The following is a 15,616-nucleotide window of genomic DNA, read 5'->3' as shown; positions in this document are numbered from 1 at the left end:
AATAAATTCAGTTGCTTAAAACTTGATAAATTTCTGCCTTTAGATGGCAAAATAGCAAAACATTCAACTTCGAAATTTTAGCCACTCACCGTTTTCCTTCAAAGTATTTAATAGGTCAACACGCTGCGAGGAATGTTTGCTGTCTTTAGGAGCTTTCAAATACAGCGTTAAGTTTTAGTAAAAACGCTGTCCGCTTCATTTTATTCACTGTAAGGTTTTACATGATACAAGCCGAGCGCAGTTAGCACATTCAGAAAATAAAACAGGAACTCCTTGGGCCTCTCGATTTGCTGCATTTCTCTCCAATATATTGGTAATCTATACGCCAGGTGTACGGAAACACGGTTACAGTGTCCTTTCTCATAAAGAGTGCGTGATAATTTCTTTGCTCAGCGACACCGAATTTTCCAATCGAATATAACCCTTAGACCAGAGTTGTCACCAGACTTGCACCAAATAAAATGCATTGAAGTTTGATTACCGAGTGTCAAAAGCAAATACGCAGTAACTGAGCAAAGTGACAAATACTCGACTCTAAAATGCATCTGAGTAGAGTACAAAATACCACAAAAACTAAGGAATTGCTTTCAAGATACTCTAAGTTAAAACTTAAAGCACGAAATGATTTTTAACGAAACTCCCCAAGCCCAAACTTTTGTGCGTCGGTTCGTTCATTTCCCACTAAATTTAGCGGAAAAATTGACTTCACGTGATTTAAGCACCTAAATTTGCCCTGCTAAATTTAGCGTGAAAATTGATGTCACGTGACCGGACGACACGAAACCTATACACAAATTGAGTTTCCCCTCCAAACTTAGTGATAAACTTGGCGTCACCTGACGTGACGACACGTGCAACGTCACATGACCTATACACCGATCTAGTTTAACCTCTGAATTTGGTGAGGAAAGTGATGTCACTTGGTACCGTGCGTCGCATGACCTAAGCCCCAATTAAATTGCCCCGCCACATTTAGAGCGGAAATTGATGTCGCCTGACCTGCCCTCTCGTGACCTATGAACAAATTCAGTTTTCCCGCTCAGTTTGGCGGAAAATATGTCACCTGACCTATGAAAAAGTCAGTTTTTGCGCTAAATTGATAAAATGTTGGTTCTTCACTCCCCGGATACGCAGTATAGTGTATTCTCAAAATTTAGACAATCGCCCATTAAATACTGCATTTCATGCATTCTAGAACTTTTAAGATAAAGGTCGCTGGCAATATTTTCCTTTATTTTACAATTCAGTTACACAATTAAACACAGAACAATGGGCAATTGAAACCGTCATTACCAGAAAGCATAAATTACAAGGATAACGGCTGTTTATTTGTTTTTATATGTGCCCTAAATTTCGCCCCTTTTCACGCAAGGAAGGAACTCTCCAGATTGTCACGGGCAAAATGTATGTAGTCGAGTGAGTTGTACTACCGCGTTCAGAATGAGCTGAAACACTTCGTGCTCCTTTGGCTGCCTGCCAGCTTGAGTGGGATCTGTGGTTTTTAAAAATAAAACTAGGAATGGAATGGCGAAGTTGCGGTCCCATACTTCGGACTATTTGGCAGATTGAACGATAATAGTGCTCGTAGAAACCGCAGACGCAGAAAACGACGGCATCGGATGTTTCAGATCGTATCGTCCGTAGGGGATACATGATTGTGCGGCATTGTCACGAGGGAGCGCAGGCAGGTGGGCTGGCGCCATCTATGAGGTAACCCTAAAACTGCCTTCAACTATATTGACATAACCTGCGAGATCTCGAAGCGCGCACGCCCGACGGCCTTTCAGTGCGGGCGTAAAGGCTGAACCGCATGTGAGCGGTTTAGAGAGCCTTGAGACGAGGGACGGCGACAGCGACGAGAGTCAGCGACAAGCGACGGAGATTTTTCACTCTTCCTCGTAGTGTCGCTCGGATTTTGGATTTCTAGAAAACGTCCCTCATTGCCTTCGACACTCGCTCCCGTCGCTTTCATGGGGTTTGCCTCGTCGCGTGACTGACGGAGCGTCAGCGAAGCGGGTCGCCGTCACTTGTTTCGTCGCTCGCCGAATCACTTACGTTCGGTTCATACTTCATTGCGCTAACACCGTCGCTCGCCGCGAAGTGGCGACGTCAGCGTCGCAGGCATCGCGGGTGGGTGGTGTCAGTCGCGTCGTCGTGCTTCATTTTGCGTTCACCCGGGCTCCGCGGACTGTTTTGTTTTCGGCAACTTCCTGGTCTACCGAAATGGGTAATGAAGTTGAAGGGGTCGGAGTTCGTAAGAAGGTATGAAAAGGTTTGTCTTGTGGGGCTGCCGAACGTATTTTTTTTTATCTGCCAAAACAGCTTCCTACAAATCTCAATTCATACGCTTTCTGCGTTTTTCACCACCCGTTCTAAATCGTGCAGGTCGTATGTGTTGTCACCTGACACCGTGAAGTCACGTGAAATCATGATGTCATGTGACGTCCCGATTTCACGTGGCGCCACAGTGTCAAGTGACTTTATAGTGCCACATGACTTCATGATATCACGTAACTACGCGAGCAGACGCGTGACATCGTCTATCTAGTTAGTTTTATGGTTATGGATGAGCGTGTCACTCTCCAAGCACCGTTCTCCCGCAAGACAAAAATCTGTAAGTAGAAGTTGTAGTAACTGTACATAACACAGCCTTTTCTTGGAATGTTCGTCCTTGCGCCTTGCTGACACCACTTAAACGGCAAACTTAAAACCTCGCAACGCCCCCCCCCCCCCCCCCCCCCCGCCCCCCCGCGGAGAGACGCCGCCTCCTCCTCTTTTTTCGATTACGCCCTCTACGCCCGAATGGGACGGCCAAAGAAGCTTTCGCGCGCTTTGGGATCTCGGAGGCCATGAACTAGACATTAAAACTAGAGTGTTGGTTTTGAAATAATTGCGAGATAAGATATACACTCTATTTAGAAATAATAGGTGGTTTATGAGATTGTTGACACGTTTTCGAGCTCATGGTAAAATAATGATGAGCAGAACAACAACCAAACGCAGGTGTGTGAACCAGCATTAACTTAAAAAAAGAGTGATTACAAGCTACTCACACACACACAAAGAAAGGTTAAAGTACTATGTAAACACTAGTTTTTGAAAGTATTTGTAAGACACCAAATTACTCGCAAAAGTATTTATGATAGTGTAGCTACACTATCATAAATACTTTTGCGAGTAATTTGGTGTCTCTACTAACGCGCGTTAGTAGAGTATTTAAGTTACCTGAGTTAAACACACCTTGCATATAGAACCGGTGTTCGTGACAAACACACAGGCACACACACACACGAACAAGCACATACGGAAAAAAATCCTCTTTGCTAGGGCCGCCCAGAAGGAGACGATTCAGAGACCTTTCAGAACGGGGACATCTGGCCCTTCCGGGCCGCCACTCAAGCGAGAGGCGATCAGTGAAAGACGAAACGACTAGTGGCCGGCGTATTTCCAAATAAACAGCTGGGGCGTCCAGCTGTGTCCGCGGCGAAACTATGGGCCTTTCTCCAGTTGAATGTAATTTACTAGCTGCACGTGTTGGGCCACTGGATTCAATCCAGTGTGACTTGGGTTGGAGCCCCCACGAGATGCCGCCTCTCGTTCGCAATGCTAACCCGAGAAAGGTTTGTTTTGGTTCCTGAACCGGCTGTCCGCTCCGGCCAAATGGACCTATTGCTAAATTACCCAAGCATCAAAGAGAATGCAGGGATTGGTGTTCCACGCGCCGCACGTGCTGGGCTCAGCAGTAGTAACTTTTCTAAAGGAAATGCCTAAAACAAATTGCATTTTGCAGGTGCGTTCATCAACCCTTTATGTTGGTTATTTACTTCGAATCTTTTATACGTCAAGGCGTGTCGCCGTACCTCAAAGGCGGATCGACCTTGCGCTGTCAATACACAAGCGTCATAATTGGTTTGACTTTTTTAGACACCTTTCAAACGCTTTCACCTAGGCTTAAAATGCTGAGTCACTGGGTAGTGTACGCGTGCGCGGTTGTGTGATATTCTGCAGAAAAGTGCTACACCGTATGCTGAGATTGCGTTCCACAGCCTCGGGAGACAGTTAAGATGGCGCACAGAAGGAATTATTGGAATAGCCTATAAACAGGTATCTCGTGAGACGACCGCGTATGGTGAGTAGGTAAATGTTCAAACAAAGAGCTAGGACATCAACAACTCGTAGAATAAACCGTTCGTGTTTGTTTTTTTTTTAAATTAGTTTGAAGAATTCCAGCAAGCTATGCAAAACAAATGACGAGGCATAGGTTCTGAACGAGTGAAAATGGTTCTTACTTTGTGGAAGAGAAAGCCGTAAGCGAAGGCAGGAATCAGCAAGCCGAGGGCCAAGTTTAGTGGAGATCGCAAAGGTTGTGGGGATCGCTGCCGTTTCTAACAATATTTCAAAGCACATGTATAAGTAGGTGATTATGGTGCCAGGAGGTGTAGAGAACACAGAAATTAGAGTTAACCTTGCGCAGTGAAATCTGTATATAGACAAAAAATTAAAAAAAATATGGCACTATTATTTTTACTTTAGGGCCCTAATTCTGAAACTTTTGTTTAAGTCGAACTTAAAGCCAGGTAGGCAAAAAAACACTTGTTCGGCGAACGTCTGTCACCTAATATATATATATATATATATATATGCTGTTTTTTTAAGCGTAAAAGATTTGTTTAAAAAAAGCCCTGAAAGTTACAGTTAGGCCGCTTGTGGAGGTGAGTTACACGGCCAGGGGGACATTATGTGGGTGACCAATCTTTGCGATAAGTCAGCTATTAATTCAAACTCGTTAATTAACTTTTTAATAAGTGAAAATATACATATGGTTCCAATGAGAAACTTGCTGAGCGTCATCGAGAACCACTAAATCAGTTTTAAGAAAGACCTTCAGCGCGTGAGGAGCGTAGTAGTGCACTAAAGTTACCATTCGTGGAGCAGGTACAAGGCTAGCGGTTGCGGTAAGACGCCCGCGCGATTTTTTTGTCTGTTATCTCGCCCCAGCCTTGTACCTGCTCCACGTGTGGTAACTTTAGCGCACTACTGCGCTTCTCACGCGTCAATGCCTTTCTAAAAATTACAGATTTAGGGGTTTTGGACAACGCTCAGCAAATTTCTAATTGGAACCGTACGACTCCTTTCAATAACTCTAAAGTAAATTAACAAATTTTAATTAATTAGAATATTGATCGTTATAAATAGCCCTATATACTATGTCCCCTTTGCCGTATAACTCACCTGAACAAGTAAATTTGTTAATCTTAAAAAAAAAACGCCCTGTGTGTATAATATATATAGTATATATATATATGTATATATAAACAGCAAGAGAATAATCATAAGTTATAGAATATTTTAATAATTTCTCACCATCTTTTCGGGTTCGAAAATCCGCAGGGCTAGAGTAAATGGATAGCATTTCCGGTCAGTCAGTGTCCGGCCTAAAGATATCGTTGTCAAACAACCATCCGAAAATTGTTTTCTAAACATGAACGCTCACCCGGAAACACTGCACATCATAAAATGTAGTGTCAAAATAATTAGTGGAAAACTGCATCTTACCATCTGTATCTTTTTATGTAGGTGTAGTCTTATATTTGCTCTTTCGATAATTCATATGACACTCGGCTTATTTTAATGTTTGCGTTAAAATATTTCCATCATTCAATACAATTAATGGCTTTCATTGAACAAATTATTGAAGATTACTAATATTATTTGAGATCGCCATTACTACTTTTATAAAGCATTTAGTTTCAACGGAATTAAAAAGAAAATACGTGCATCTAAAAATATATCACAAAAATAAAGAGAAAGAAGAAAAAAAAAACACATTAGCAGCACGCGTTTATTCGTCGAACTAAAGTATATCATCATAACGAACTGAGGCTGAAAGTGAATATAAAGCACTACATACCTTACATCTCCTTAAGGTGCTCTAAAACATAATGCCATAGAAATTATCCTTCAGGTAGCATACCTAGGATCTTACATGAGCTCATGTTTTGAAGTGACTTAGCGCCCACTGCCTTTTTAAATGTCAAGCGTCATCTGCCCACACCTAAGTTTCGTGTAGAGCGTGTTGACCTGAAACAGGTGGCAGCAGCCTTTGACGTCCGTGTTCTCTGTCTATCACGTAATACTCTCTTTAGGGGCAGACCCTTCTCATCCGTGACACTATTCCATACAACTAGGTGTGATCCTCGATTAAGTGCACGCTAATGGCCTACGCTCTCAAGAGGATGCGTGACACTTATTTCATGATCGTATTGTTGGACTATTTACGCTGGTCCCAATTCTTCATGGTCGTAGCTGGCAGAATAGTTCAGGCGACAGGACATCGTTTTTTGACACGCATCGAAGAACCTCCCCCGCTTGCAAACGGGAGTTTGGCGTTGGACTTACAGCAGTATAACCCTAGCGTTTATGCCCAAATGCTCCTCTTACGCTGTCGATTAAAAGTCACTTTGTTGCGTGTTTGTTTAGGCAGCGTGATGTTAGTCAGTTCCAGCGGGCTCTTGGTGACTCCGTTGTACATCAGAGAGTTATTCAGTGTAGTGCCATTGTTAACCTGGGGTCTTTAGTGTTGCACGACCGCACAGTGGGACCATGTTCGTCCAGATCTAAACGGGCACGGATGGATTGAACCCAGGATCACTGGGTTCTCGAGAGATAGATTGTATTGTGTTAGCCAGGCTTATTTGTTTATTTAAGACAGCGCCCTGTGCTAAAACCGAAAAACAATTAGGAGGGAGAGAGCCTTGTGAGGAATAATTCCTCGTGGGCGACGCTGATAAGACTTATATTCTTGTAACCGAAACGTTATGAATGCGTTATCTCTCGGGAACGAGCAGTTGTTTCTTTCCCGATTTCTTTCTTGATTAACAAGTAACGTTTTATTAAATCTAATAAACAAATACTTTCGTCCATGAGAACTAAATGTTCGGTTCGTCTACGCATATTCGTCGAAATGAGCACTTAATTTTCCCATCTGAGGGGTGTCTGTGTGACCCTTTCCGCCATTTGTAGAGTTGCCAAGATAATAACAGACAGGCTGGTAATGGCGTTGAATTTGCATTCGTCTTTATAAGGAGCTACGTGGGCAAAAATACACCCACATTTCACTGTGCTCTTACGCAGCCGTATATGTTTACACAATCTGTGGTGTCGCATATGAATTTCGAAACCACAGTCAATTATTTTATGCTGTACACCAGCCATTTGATCACATTCAGTTAGACTTCACACCGAAATCATAGGCCTATATTCGGTCTGAAAAGAAAAGTTTAGGTACGTTTAGAGTACATACTTCGTTTGTAAGTTTATGCGAGCGTTGCAAAGCTAAGCGGAACACCACTACATTAAAATTGTGTATGTCCTTGGTCCCTCTTGTTCTCCTTCTCCAGAGATTATTTTTGTCACTCGTTTGGCTCGCTTGCACCTTTGCATTTATTTGAATTATATTCATAGTTCTAATGATGATAAAATGTAAGCGTCATTTCAAGAATACAACAGAATACGTAAACGTTATTGGTTATTGCAATACCACTTTGACAAAGAGTTTACATGTGTGCTTTTGTAAGTTTCCGAAATAATAAAATTACGAAAAACGGTTAATGTACAGGCGAGCTGGTGTAAGTTATACATGATGAATGAAACCTGAGACTGTGGTTTGAAAAATGGAAACTCGTGAAGTAGGAAGAAAAAGGGACGTTGTCTGTCGTTTTTCCTTCCTACTTCACGAGTTTAGTTTGTTCAAACCACAGTTTCAGGTTTCAATCATCATGTATAAAATTATATAACCCGCCCTAACCCTCGGCGACATTTCGTTTGTATTTATTGACGAGACTATGCTAAAATAGGTTCTTTCTGACTTTTTAATTTCATACCGTATAATTCAGAGAATATACAACGAAAAACACAGGTAAGCAACAGATAATCAGTAAGAAATCCTACACGTGAGAAATATTCGGTAATAAAGATCCTGTAGCATGAGTGAACAACCAAATAAGAGGTTATGAAAAATACCTATTAGTTTAGGGTATTAGGGTCGTTATTACTTGGCTGTCCAATTTAATAATGTGAATTGATCAGGAGTGGGTGTAATTTTGATTCAGTACTAATTGGCAACAGGTGCAAAACTTGCTCTTTTGACATCCTTCATTTTATACCTGCACAAACGCTTCATTGCTTGTAAGTTTCTATAGATAATATAGGATTGGCAAATGGGAAGATTTGGTTGTTGGATTTATTCCAGCGGCAATCCTAGTTGGCCACAGAAACCAGTTCCTCAGCTGAGAGCGGTATATCATGCTAATGAGGGGAAAGCCTTAAGGATAAAATTACTTTTCTTCAAACCCTACCGGAGAAGGAAGACATTGAGACATTGCATGAAACAACTCAGAATCGAAGGGGGTGTAGCTCAAATGGTAGAGCGCTCGCTTAGCATGCGAGAGGTACTGGGATCGATACCCAGCACCTCCACTTTTTGATGTTTTACGTAATAAAGATAACTAGACCAAAATTACGATATATTTTGGTAACAAAATGGGGGTGTAGCTCAGATGGTAGAGCGCTCGCTTAGCATGCGAGAGGTACTGGGATCGATACCCAGCACCTCCATTTTTTCCTCTTTCACATAATGAGAATATCTCGTTCAAAAGTACCATATATTTATGCCAGCACTAATGGGGGTGTAGCTCAGATGGTAGAGCGCTCGCTTAGCATGCGAGAGGCACTGGGATCGATACCCAGCACCTCCATGTTTTGCTCTTTCACATAATGAAAAAAAGTAGCTCAAAAGTACCATATATTTATGCTAACATCAGTGGGGGTGTAGCTCAGATGGTAGAGCGCTCGCTTAGCATGCGAGAGGTACTGGGATCGATACCCAGCACCTCCACTTTTTGCTCTTTTACGTAACGAAAATAACTAGCTCAAAAGTACAAGATATTTCAGCTAACACAAAGAGGGGGTGTAACCCAGATAGTCCCGCTTCCGGCGCTCGTTGTGTTCGGACGTAGTATCATGAATGGGCACCCCAGGAGTGGTGACAACGGCCGATTCAGGCCGTGGCATCTCTGCAGTCATCTCCGGATATGTACCGAGTTGTGCAGTCTCTTCTGCCCTCTGGCAAGACTTTTTTTAATTATGTTTTTTTTTTTGCATGGTGAAATCATGGGACGCCCATACAAGGTAGAATATTTCAAGGACGAACTGTGCCGTTTGGGCGTCCTCTCCACCTATAAAGCTGGAGCGGCGTAACAAATGAACCACGGGTAACTCTTCACGTTCGAGTCATCGGAGGCCCAGCGGAAACTTCAAGACGCCAAAGAGCTACAGGTGAAAGGCGAAAGGTTCCTCGTAGGGGATCCCAATGACGGCGAAGTCCGTCTCAAGCTACGCTGGTTGTCCTTTCACGCGAGTGACGAGTCCGTTCGTCGGGCACTCGAGCCATACGGAAATGTCATCAAGGTCACTCAGGATACGTGGCGAGTATATGGTTTTGCGGCAGTTCAGACAACAACGCGGTTGGTAAAAATGATCTTGAAGAGTGGCGTCATGAAGCAGAACCTTCCACACTAGCTGCGAGTGCTTGGAACAAACGTTCTTGTATAGGTTCCCGGCAGGGCGCCCCTTTGCCCCCATTTCAAAAGGGAGGTTCACATCCGCAGACAATGTCGCATTCCTCCCTGAGAAATGTGCAGTCGTATCGGACATGAGCGTCAGGACTGCGGACGCTTATAGTCAACAATCACTGGAGTCATCACGCAGGTACCAACGAAGATCTCGAAATAGACCAGGAAGAGGGCGTGGCGGCTGCGACGAGCACCACACCAGAGACGCTCCCCCCCGTCTCATCAACACCACCCTAGGAAGTAGCAGTAAGGAGGACACCGGCAACGGGGCTTACCAGCAGGACACAAGGAGAACCCCTTCCCAAAGCGCCACTCACCATGGCGCTAAACGCCAAGTCAAGGCACGGAACCGTGTGGTTCAACGGAAGGCACCACAACAGTCGAAGAATCGGACATGGGGGAAGGTGATGACGCCGTTTTAGAGCAAATAGTTGACCTTCACTCCGTGGATGGCAACGCTGCCGCGCAAATGAAGTTTAAGGGGCACACACCACTAGGACGGAAAGAGCGGTAAAACCCTAAGCCGCGGATTCCTCCGGACGAGCGCCGGCGTGCAGCAACACCTTAGGTATGTGCCCCATTCGTCCTTGTTTCTTGGTGTTTTTTGTAACTGACTCCGAGCCCTCTTTCGGTTATTGCACATGCCGTCAGCCATACAGTTAAGCTTCAACAACACACGCGCTGCGACCTCTCTAGCTTGCCACCCTTAATTGTTTCAGCCTGATAGTCCAAGAACGAGAGTGGTGGGTTTCGAACTTGTTTCTGCAAGAAAACGTACCATGTCGCGTTTCTTCAACAAACTATAGCTCACCACAGACGAGCAAGATGACACCATGGAGCATTTCGTGAGAAAGAACTTTGCCTACTTTTGTTCAAAGGCTAACGTACATAGCGGAGGCACGATCATCCTAATCAGAAAGGATGATCACGATCTGTCACGAATGGGAAACCGATCTAAATGGACGCATCTGCAGCGTAGAAGTGTTTTATCACGGCGCTTTACGCAAGCTTTTCTGGGTCTACGCCCCGAACAAGGTAGCGGAACGAAGGAGTTCTTTACCACTCTCCGTCGTCATGTCGACACGCCATGCAATGCGGTACAGGCTGGCGGTCTTAATTACGTGCTGCATGTGACAGACAGCTTAAAAAGATTGCGGTCGGATGTTAGCCGTGTAGAGCGCCGAAAAATCATGCGAGACTTCGATTTGCAAAGGCGTCATGGAGTTCGCTGCAAATCCAAATCAAGAGTGCACCCACTGCCAGGGAACCAGCCACGCAAAGCTCGATCGGCTTTACGTTTCGAGCAAGCTCGCGCTCAGCTACAAGACTCAACCGCTGGCTTTCTCGGTTCACGCGTTGGTGACAGCCACCGTGGGGAAGGTCGTCCGCCGGAAGAGAAAGTCGGCGTGGTAGAGCGTTCTGAAACTAAATGATATCCTCCTGGAGGATAAGCTGCTGCTCGCCGAAATATAGAATATAATCGAGGAAAAAAAGCATTGGGAAGGTTGTCGACGCAGTGATGTGGGGGTAACTAAAACAAGTCATCAAACTAGCTGCTTCTCGATTCAGTCAAGAAAAGTGGCAAGCAGAAAGGGTGAGAAACGGTGTCTAATGCAGTGCCTCAGCATCCTAATCGCGAAAGAAAACAACACACCTGAAGCCTTCACGAAAGGTATTCGAAAATACAAATGTCGAATTCTCGAGCTTCTTGAACAAAAATTTAGAGGCGCCATATGACTTGCAGCAGAGCGCGGGCCGTTGGAAGGGATGAAGAACCCCGTAAGATTTTCAGGACTCGAGAAAGACAGCATGCGGTTGGTAACACGATTACCAAGCTGCATGTCGGCCAGGAAGCTGTAACTGGACAAGATGAAATTTATGGAGTTTGTGTGAAAGCCTAAACCAATTTGTTAACAGCATCGGAGGGCGAGAGACTATGCCGGCTATACGGAGGACAAATGCCAAAAGTGTCGGACTTTTTAAGACAGCAAATCAACGGAGAGATTGTGGCGGCCAAAGTTGAAAGGGCAATGAAGGAGCAGGCCTTGCGTAAGTCGCCCGGTGTCGATGGCTTCGGGAGCCTTTTCTACAAAACATATGCTGCGCACCTGGCTACATTTTTTGTGATGTATTTGGTGACATCTTGCGGAGAATACTTCTACCACCATCAATGCGGCAAGTGGTCACCGTACTTGTACCCAAAAAGAATGCGCGGGAGTGCCAGCAGTTCACCCCATTCGACCGATTAGCCTTCTGGCCTGCGATTACAAGATCATGGCTAAGATTCTTGCGAAGCGGCCATAGTTCGGTCTACGCAGCGTTATCGGAGACCATCAGAAGTATGGCATCAAAGCGAGGATAATCAAAACGAACCTGCACGAAATAAGCATTGTGCGTGAAACTGCGCATGTGCAACAGCGTCCGCCGGCGGTGTTGCAGGTTAACTTTAGGAAGGCCTTCAACTGTGAGCCATTCGTCTTTCTTTTCGCTCCTGGAGGCTTGTAATATTGGTGCGCGCAGTGCTGCACTATGTGCAACTGTGCTACCGCGAAATTTCAACGCGTACGTTGGTTCACGGGAGAAAGTCCACACCAATTACTGTGAGCAGATCGGTGAGGCAAGGATGTCCCATGTCGCCGATTTTGTTTGCACTGCACCTAGAGCCACTTGACAGGGCAATTGTGCACGACGCTAACATCAGTGGTTTGAATTTCTCTTCGGGCTAACTTAAAGTACTTTAGCGTGCGCAGACGACGTGGCGATTGTATGTTCGTCGGAACCACAGGAGCGGGCGGTGGTACAACACATCTCAGAGGTTTGCACAACCTCCTGCGCAAAGATGAACCTGGCCAAAAATGTACCTGGATAAAAATGAACCTAGCTGCGCTGCTGGGACTCAAAGCCAGAGCGTTTTCTCGGTATGCCGTGGATAACTATAATGTATTAAGCTACTTGAGTGTCAGCTTAGATGGCGGGCAGTTGAGCACGGGCCGCGATCTTGTGGATGTAAAGCGTCTGCGGTTCAAAGCAATGAACTGGTAAAACAGACAAGTTTCCCTGGTGCATCGTGCATTTGTCTGTAATTCAGTTTTCTTTCCGATGGCATGGTACACGGCATAGGTGGTGCCGTGCGCGTAACTTGATATTGCTGAAGTGCATCATTTGTTCGTGTGTTAATCTAGTTTTGAACGTACACGACCCGATAAATTGTTTTGAAGCCACAAAAGGGCGGTTTCGATTGGTAAATCGCGAACTAAAGCTTCTAGTTCACTGTTTTGGTTTTTGTTTTACAGGGACCAGAGAAGCACTTTTATTTTGTCTAACTTCAGAGAACTGGGTGATGCTTCTTTAAACCCCCGGCTCGAAGGCTCATCTAGTGCTGCCCATTCGCGCGTGCTAAACTTTTACAGGAAAATTGTTGCAGCAACTGAATTTTTAAAGAAAGATGTACAAAGGAGTACCCACGAACGTTTAAAAGAAAAGCGTTTCACTGGAATACGGTTTATTTATTAAGTTCACCTCTGTCATATTTTATGGGTGCAGGAAGCATTCTTAAGTCATATTTGCTTAAGCGCCTTCTGAGGTACCCGGTTAACGTCGGGACAAAGAACGTTTTCCTGTTTCTTCACTTTGAAGTGTTGCCGGTTAAAACGTGGATGGCGAAGAAAGGCTTCTTTGGTGCCCCCGTCAACAGATTGCCCCTATGCCCGGTGCCAGAAACCCTAGATCACATGTTCTTGTACTGCACGAATGCCCAGTTGTTTTGGGCCGAACTAAGAGCGGTATTGCTGACACATCTCTACATCAGTTGGAGAGAAGTAAAGCTTCTCGAATTCGTGTCCGGTCCGAACAGCAGAGCCTAGGAAGATCTCACCCTCCTAGGACTGCACGCCTTGTGGATGTCGAGAACTGATCACCTGGAAGTCACAGGAGGGGCGAAGCTAGCATGGCGATACTTTGTTGACGGATTTATGTACGTGGATTTTTTGATAGAGCTAGCACTACATCCAGAATTGGAGTGCTGGCCGATGTGGAAGTCATGCCAGCAAAGGCGAAGTTCTCTGGTGTTCTCCGATGTTCTGAAGAGGGCCGCGCATGCCACGTAGACGTGGCAGGTCGCCGTGCTTTCCATGATCGAATGTGTTTTGACGTGTTGAACAGTTGTGTTTTCATTGCTGTGCGACAACTGTGTTTGTTTATATACTCTGAAGCCAAGAGTGCCATTTCTTATTGCTTTGTGAAACCGCCGGAAACGCGTGGTCTGTGAAAGGGAAGATTTATATGTGCGCAAATAGTCAATATTTTGAATATTGTGCGAAGGGGTGTAGCTCAGATGGGAGGACGCTCGCTTAGCATACCAGGGGTACTAAGATCAATACCCAGCATCTTCACATTTTGCTGGCATTCAAAGTTTTTGCATTGCCCGAAGGTATGCATTTCCCGGAGAGTAGGAGCTTTAACGCTTTATTTTATATTTGTTGCATCGCGTGCGGTTCCCACCTGCTCCATAATTTCTCAATTTTTTTAAATGCTTTAAGACTGCATTATAGACTACGTACACCAGTCCCTGTCCAGATTAGTGATTCTTCAAAGATCGGCCGGTGAGCTGAAGATAAAGTTATTAATACGGCGGTGCCAGAGTATCGCCTACCTTTTTCGTTCCGCCGGCGACACCTTATTCGCAGCACCTTATATATTCCTCATGTTCTTAATGGCGCAAAAAGAAAACAGTAACAAAAATGTAGCATATAACATCAGTTGACACAGTACACATAAGACACGAAGTCTGAAGTTCTCAACGTCGACAGTATCCTCATTAAAGTTTCAAGTGGTGAGCTATGGTCAAAATTTGTTTTGACATTCACCTTATTTAAAAACGATGGCAGTATGTAATATATGTCAGTTCATAGCTTGTCCGGGGTTTGAGTACACTCCACTCTTCACTTCGCGGTGTGTTATAAACGCTAGTATTTTTGTTTCAAATTTCTATTTGTAGAAAACCACGATGATTATATTATGTGCTCTTTTATAAGAAACTAAAAGGCGGTAGTACTGTTGGTGCGGTAATCTGACAACATTAAATCGGGAGAAAAGAGCATCTGTATGGTAAAAATAAGACATATTTAAAATCACGCCTAAAATATTTTTTTGCACAGTTAAAAGTGAGTTTACATTTGAGTAGTAGTGGTACTACATAGCAGGTGGCAATATTGAAAATAAAACTGCACGAGGACGTGGAAAATTATCAACTCAACGAATGGGGTGAAAAATGTACGGTATCGGGGTAGAGTACCAACAACTTTTCTGGGTGTTTTCTGTACCTATTTTATGTGCTAAATCTATGATAAATTATCTAAAAAGATTAAAAATATTATTTTGAATGATTTTACTATCTCCATTGCTTCCCCGGCTATGGTCAGGTTTTTGGCTCGGAACGGCATGCACTTAGTTTTGTTTATGTTGATACGTAATTTATGTATTTTTGTCCAACTAGGTAGCCGCGAGAGTGTGCGATTCACCCTTTTTTCGATATGGTCACTTGTTGTACCTTTCAAAAATAATGTAGTGTCATCGGCGTAAGCGAGGAATGTGCAATCTAAAACACTGTGTTCAATGTCATTAGAAACTAAAACAAATAACATGGGACTTAAACACATCCTTGAGTTACTCCTGTACTTACTGCCTTTATAGTGGAAACTGAATTATGAATTTTAACGATTCGAGTGCTTTCAGCTAGATATGACTTAAAAAATTTGAATAAATGACCCTGAATACCATAGCAGTGTACCTTTTGTGGAGGGGTGCTATGGTTAACTAAGTCAAATGTATTAGAAAAGTCGATATATATGGCTAATGTCAGTAGTTTATCTTCTATATTATTTATCATTATTCTTTTTGGGACAATAGAGCAGATTCAGTAACCTTCCTTTTCTGAAGCCGTGCTGGCTGTTCGTTAACAAGAAAAAATGCCCCAAACACGCCGG

At 44.0% G+C, this 15,616-nt stretch overlaps 4 non-coding genes across 4 annotated transcripts; all 4 read left to right on the top strand.

Moving 5' to 3' along the window:
• Positions 1-8,405: 8,405 nt before the first annotated feature.
• Trnaa-agc lies at positions 8,406-8,478 on the top strand. The gene has a single exon. It is a non-coding gene; the product is annotated as a tRNA-Ala (tRNA).
• Positions 8,479-8,543: 65 nt separating this feature from the next.
• Trnaa-agc lies at positions 8,544-8,616 on the top strand. The gene has a single exon. It is a non-coding gene; the product is annotated as a tRNA-Ala (tRNA).
• Positions 8,617-8,683: 67 nt separating this feature from the next.
• Positions 8,684-8,756, top strand: Trnaa-agc. Its single transcript has one exon. It is a non-coding gene; the product is annotated as a tRNA-Ala (tRNA).
• A 67-nt stretch (positions 8,757-8,823) lies between these two features.
• On the top strand, positions 8,824-8,896 carry Trnaa-agc. The gene has a single exon. It is a non-coding gene; the product is annotated as a tRNA-Ala (tRNA).
• Positions 8,897-15,616: the final 6,720 nt, after the last annotated feature.

Source organism: Ixodes scapularis, unplaced genomic scaffold (genome assembly GCF_016920785.2).
Source record: "Ixodes scapularis isolate PalLabHiFi unplaced genomic scaffold, ASM1692078v2 PGA_scaffold12__126_contigs__length_90152505, whole genome shotgun sequence".
Classification (NCBI taxonomy): domain Eukaryota; kingdom Metazoa; phylum Arthropoda; class Arachnida; order Ixodida; family Ixodidae; genus Ixodes; species Ixodes scapularis.
The sequence above is the reverse complement of the archived record's forward strand: the minus strand, read 5'-3'. Positions and strand labels throughout refer to the sequence as shown.